This window comes from Caloenas nicobarica, chromosome 13 (assembly GCF_036013445.1).
Source record: "Caloenas nicobarica isolate bCalNic1 chromosome 13, bCalNic1.hap1, whole genome shotgun sequence".
Taxonomy (NCBI): Eukaryota; Metazoa; Chordata; class Aves; order Columbiformes; family Columbidae; genus Caloenas; species Caloenas nicobarica.
In genome coordinates, this window is record NC_088257.1 from 10,257,676 (window position 1) to 10,263,291 (window position 5,616).

A 5,616-nucleotide genomic window follows, 5' to 3' on the forward strand; every position below is an offset into this window, starting at 1 on the left:
CCCAAGACTGGTTCCGCATTGTGTGCCATGTGTACAGTAAAAGATTTTCGGAAGCACTAGTCTCAGTCAGTGCCTTCAAAGTACGGGAGAAAATAATACAGAGAGTCCTGACAGTAACTGCAGTCATCTATGGAATGGGGCAAAAGGGAATGTTTGATATCCAGGGAATTTTTTCTGGACACCAGGCCAGACTGCGGGTTTTTTAAACAATAGGTACTAAGCCATGATCATAGGCTTGCATCACATTAAGGTTAACCTAAACCATGTAAAACTCAGCAGTCGCTATTTGGGGGATTTGTGAGAGGTTTTTCTGGTTACGTGGTTTAGACTCACTGCCTGGGGTTGGTCATTCCCCAAACAAGATCCAGACAAGGCCATTGCTGAGGCAAAGCACAGGTCAGCCTGGACTGCTGCTGTAAGAAGGTAAGTCCTCACCTCCCAAACTCAGCTGCAAACATGTCCTCCCACTCCACTGCCTCCAGAAATCTGGGACGTGCACTCACCTCTTCCAGGCGTGCTGAGGGGTGAACGTGGGAGCCGGAGCAAGAGGATGGAGCCTCGGTCAGGGCTGTGCACCCAGGGGACGCCCGGGAATCTGTGGACCCCTGGACAAGGGGTGATGGTTTTAAATTAAAAGAGGGGAAATTCAGGTTAGACATGAGGAAGAAATTTTTTTATAATGAGGGTGGTAAAGTACCAGTACAGGTTGCCCAGAGAGGTGGTGGATGCCCATCCCTGGAGACATCCCAGGCGAGGCTGGACGGGGCTCTGAGCAACCTGAGCTGGTGCAGATGTCCCTGCTCATGGCGGGGGGGCACTGGATGAGCTTGGAAGGTCCCTTCCAACCCAAACCATTCTCTGATTCTATGATCCCAAGCTGAGGTGCAATGAAGATCAGTGAAGAACAGTGAATTTTCCAGCAGGAAATGGAGTACATTCGTGATGGACACCGATCCCACACTGACACCGCATGACGGGGAGAAAACCAGTCCCATTTCTAGCATGTGCTGTGTATTGGTAGGTTCCTACACCCTCAGCAGTGCTTGTGCTGAGACCAGCAGGATTTGCCCTAGGGAGAACAGCCTCAAAATATCCATTCGTTCCAAGAAAATTACTCAGTACACCAAAACAGCATCTGTTTTTGTAACTTGGAGTCTCTCCTGTAGTCATCTTCTCCACCCATTACTGACCTGTTCCATGTGTCATCCTGGAGGTCCAGGAACAGCAAATACAGATCAATAAATGGGACAGTGAAACAAAAACCCTCCATAATGATGATATCAGAGGAGTGCAAAGCCTTTTTGATGTCATCCAGCAGCTCACTGAAATCTTCACCTTGAGCGATTTTGCACTGTCGAAAAGAACAAGCCCAGGAAGAAAACACTGTTAGCAAGAATGAGGTGACACTTGGGACTGTCACCCTGCAGACCCCTCCATGGGCTCTGCGCTGGCTGCGGGCTGGCAACAGGGCTGGCTGTGACCCCTGTCCCCAAGGCACTTTTGGAGCTGCCAGAGATGCCACGCGGTGCCAGAGCTCCTGGGTGTTGAGGGGATGGGGTTATATGTCCCATGAGAAGTCCCAGGGTCTCCCCAGCACCCACCTGGGTTCTGCAGGGACCCCCACTGGGACCCCCACCCCTGCCCTTGGGGTGGGACCCAAACCACTGACCCAAATCGGTCACTCAGTCTAATACTCGAACCAATGATTTTCTGGCCCAAACGCAAGAACACTCTCAACCAAGCCACCCTGAACCGATTATTTTTAAATTACATTTGCTAAAAGCAAGAATGAGCAGAAGAGTTGGGGAAAACATGGAGTCGCATTGCTCTAATCATTTACATTTCAGTGACAGCTTTACTACATTTATTTCAAGTCAGCTTTGCAAAAGTCCTTTATCAAGCAGCACACAGCTCCCCTACAGACACTGTGGCATGAGTTTCAAGCCTGCAGTAATATTTTGGATACGTCACATCAACGGGCTCTGAGATCATGAGAAGGAGCACCAAACCCACCGAGTTTAACAGAAATTCTCAGAGGAACCAGCGGAGGGTTTTCCCACCTCCCTGCACACATAGGTCTCTCAGCAGGCGCAGCCCAGCACTAGCAGGGGAACAAAAGCCATTCAACCCCCAAAATCAGGTGACATTTTTGCCAAGTTATGTCATGGCATTGGGCAGGTTTGGGCTGTGACACGTGGTCATAAAGAAAACCAGCCACCCAGAGCTGGGGGTGACAGGAGGGCTGTAAAATGCTTCCAGTACCTGCAGACTGGTGAGTGCCTCCCATGCAGGACCATCACCTCGTTTCGATTGCCAAGGCTTCTCTGGCTGCTTCAGGAATCACTGTGGAGTCCTATGAGCTTTTATTAAGAAAGAGCTTTGTGGTTCGAGTCTGCACAGGTAGTAAACTACATCAGAATTAATCCCAAATATTTTTTTAAAAAAACAGAAAAGTTTTGTTTTGTTTTGTTTTGTTTTTTCAGAACAACCTGGCATTTTCAAAGTTTATTTTGAAATTGAAATAAGGACGAATGGGGCCTACACTGAAACAGGGACTGCAGCTAACAGAACGTCTCTGTATGGAATACAACAAGGAAATTATTTCCTCAAGGTGTAAATTTATTGCTCCAAGGTGGAAGGCAGAGTGTTTTAAAGAGGTTTTTAATTAATAAAGGGAAACGTGCCAAGAATGTGTTGCATGTTTGAGCTCTCTGCATTAAATACTGCTGACCTGTTGAGGGCTAATTTAGGCTTCAATTAATAAATTACAATACACACAGAGGCACAAACAGCCTCCCACACCTTCAGCGAAATTAATTTAGGCAGCCATATCACATTTTAAAATAAATTTCAAGCAAAGAGGCGGCGTCTCTTGAGATGCCACGTGGCTCAGGGCACTTGTCGTTTCAGGTCAGGACACAAAGGCAAGTACCAGACACCCCTGGCACTGAAAAGCAGTGGTGTGGCAGGGCTTTGCAGGGTATTTACAGCATCCCTGAAACAGGAAGGGACTGTGACAGCCTAAAGAATTTTCCTCTGGTATTTTTTTCCCCCAATAATGCCATTCTAGGCATTCTTACCCAACGCCAGCATGCAATTTTCCAGTGGCCCCTGTCCCTTGGGTGTTAAGTCCATCCAACTTCCATCAAAACCCAGTGCTGCACAGCCCAGATTTTGAAAGGCATTTAGTCTCTTAAACTTGAAAATTTGTGCCAAGCAGGATTTTTCTTTTTCAAAGCACCTCAATATTTTAAGTGTCTCAGGAGAGAACAGTGCCAAATCTCATCCTACAGGTTTTCTTCTTTATGGTCCCTAGATGAGGCATCTCCTGGCAGTGAGTTCCAAACGCACATAGCATGAGGCTCCCACCAACACAAACTTAAACTGATTTAAATGTCTCCCCATTTTGCCATGCATCGATCTGTTCCCATAAAACCAAACGGACCAAAGAGGAGCATCTGATCCATCATGTCTAAACCATTCGTTATTTCACCCACTTCTACATGTTTTCCCTTCTCCCAAAGACACAGAATAATTAACATATAAAAGTCTGGTGATAAGTGAAGTTTACGATCCAAACCAGAGGAACGAAGGCTCAGAAGTAAACATTATAAGACCCCTGTGCCCATAAATGTCCCACTTCTGGTGGGCTACCCAGCCAATTAATTACACGCAGAAATGCTGGCTGAGCATTCATTGCCCACATAAGCTCCTTGCTGAAAAACAAACCTCCAGAGTCGTCACGAGAAAACTAAGTATAAGATGGTGTGCTGGAGAGAAAAATACACACGGACCAAGAATAGGACATGACCCACGTTTTATAGGGTTTTTTTTTTTTGCATCTACTCTGCAACAGCAAAACCAAAAATCTCTTGTCTCCTTGTGGGAAGGATAACCAGGGGAAAGAATTAATGGCCAAGCCATAGGTTTCTTAAAAAATCAGGAATTATTAGTTTTTGCCTTTGTTCATGAGGTATTGCAAGCATCAGCCTCTCTTGGGCCAGGCAGCCCCCAAAACCTGGGTACAGCAAAACCTCCCCCTGCTCCTGGGCTTGGGATCCCCACTCTCTGCTGTGACTTAACTGACGAGCAGAGCTTTACCCTCATCCTGCTGCTGGACTTGAGCTCTAGTGTGTGGAGGGTCTGAAGACCTTTGGTTGTCCCCTCCAGGTGGGTGCAGGTCCACGGGCAAGAGGTGTGGGAGGAAGGCAATGAGGACGATGGCAGTGTCCAGGGTGTTGTAGTTGCTCTTCCAGTAGGCAATGGGGCCTGTGTAGAGCTTCAGCAAAAGCTCGGTGGTGTAAACAGTGATGAAGAAGGCGTCTGTGACCTGGAAAGAGGAGGAAGCAAACCCAGGCAGCTGCCTGCAGCTGCCAGACCCCAAGCACTGAGTTGGTGCTTCCCTCGCTCTCACGGGAAATGTCCCCAACAACATCCCTCTGCTCACAGTGACCATTTCAAACATGAGCCAAGCTCACTCCACCACAGTTATCATCGTGGGTCACTGCTCAGCACAGGAGGGTCCTGGCCGCATACCAATGCACCGTGTACCCCACCGGGCACGTGCCGCTTGCTTCCCGCATGGAGCCTGGTCCTGCAGCCAGAGCTCTTGGAAACCTCCCACACTCGGGACTGGGTTTCTTGACATTAGCCAGGCCTGGCTATATATTACTGGGATATATAATTAAGGCTCAGAGGTTTGCATACAGTAGCTGGCTTGTGTAAGACGAGGAAATCAAGGAGTGTGACCAAGAAGGATTTTTTCAATGTCAAAATTGAGTATTAAAAGTGTGCTTAAAAGTAGCTGTGCTAAAAAACCACGAGGGGGGAAAGGGCTGCCATGGAAAGGACTGAACAATTGCATTTTAGTAACCATAATTATCGAATAAATGAAGGGATCTGAAGCTGAAATACAGCCAGGCCCTGGGCTGGTGGAAGCAATGGCACGGGGGAGAATGACAGGCTGGCAGCCACCTCAAGCAGCCGTGGTCCACCCGCCCCGGTCATGACATGTGGGAACATGCCACCATGTCTCACCTCGAAAAAGGTACCCAGCACCACCGGCAGTTGGTCTCCATGGCTAGGGAGATGGCATTGATGGAGATGATGCAGGTCATGAGCATCGTGAACTTGCAGCTGGCCAGCAGCCTGTGCGGGGAGGCATAAAACTTGGTGTCCTTTCTCCTGTCCAAAAAACCAGCAGAGCTAGAGGGATCTCTTACAGTTTGATGTCTTTTTTTGTTGTTTTTTGCATGACTCAGCTGGAGATCCTGCCCCTGTCTGAGTCCTCCCTTCACCCCAGCTGAACCAGACCCAAATCAGCAGGTCCGGCAGCATCGGCATCACCTGGGGGGAGCTCTGCACTAAAAGGGCTTTGCTCTGTGTGTACCTGAGCTGGCAGAAGGGAGCATGACTTGCAACAGCCTCCAATAGACGCTGGAAGGATCTAATAAGAAAATTGGAGGTGACTTGTCCATTCTGGGAATGGTCTGGATGCTCCGTGTGCAGCTTCCCTGATGGCTCCATGAAATAGCCAGGTGTTCCTTAGCTTCCTCAAGAGGGTAGAACTTGCTGTTTGACATCACCACCTTACGAGGTCACTTCCAGAAGAAGAAA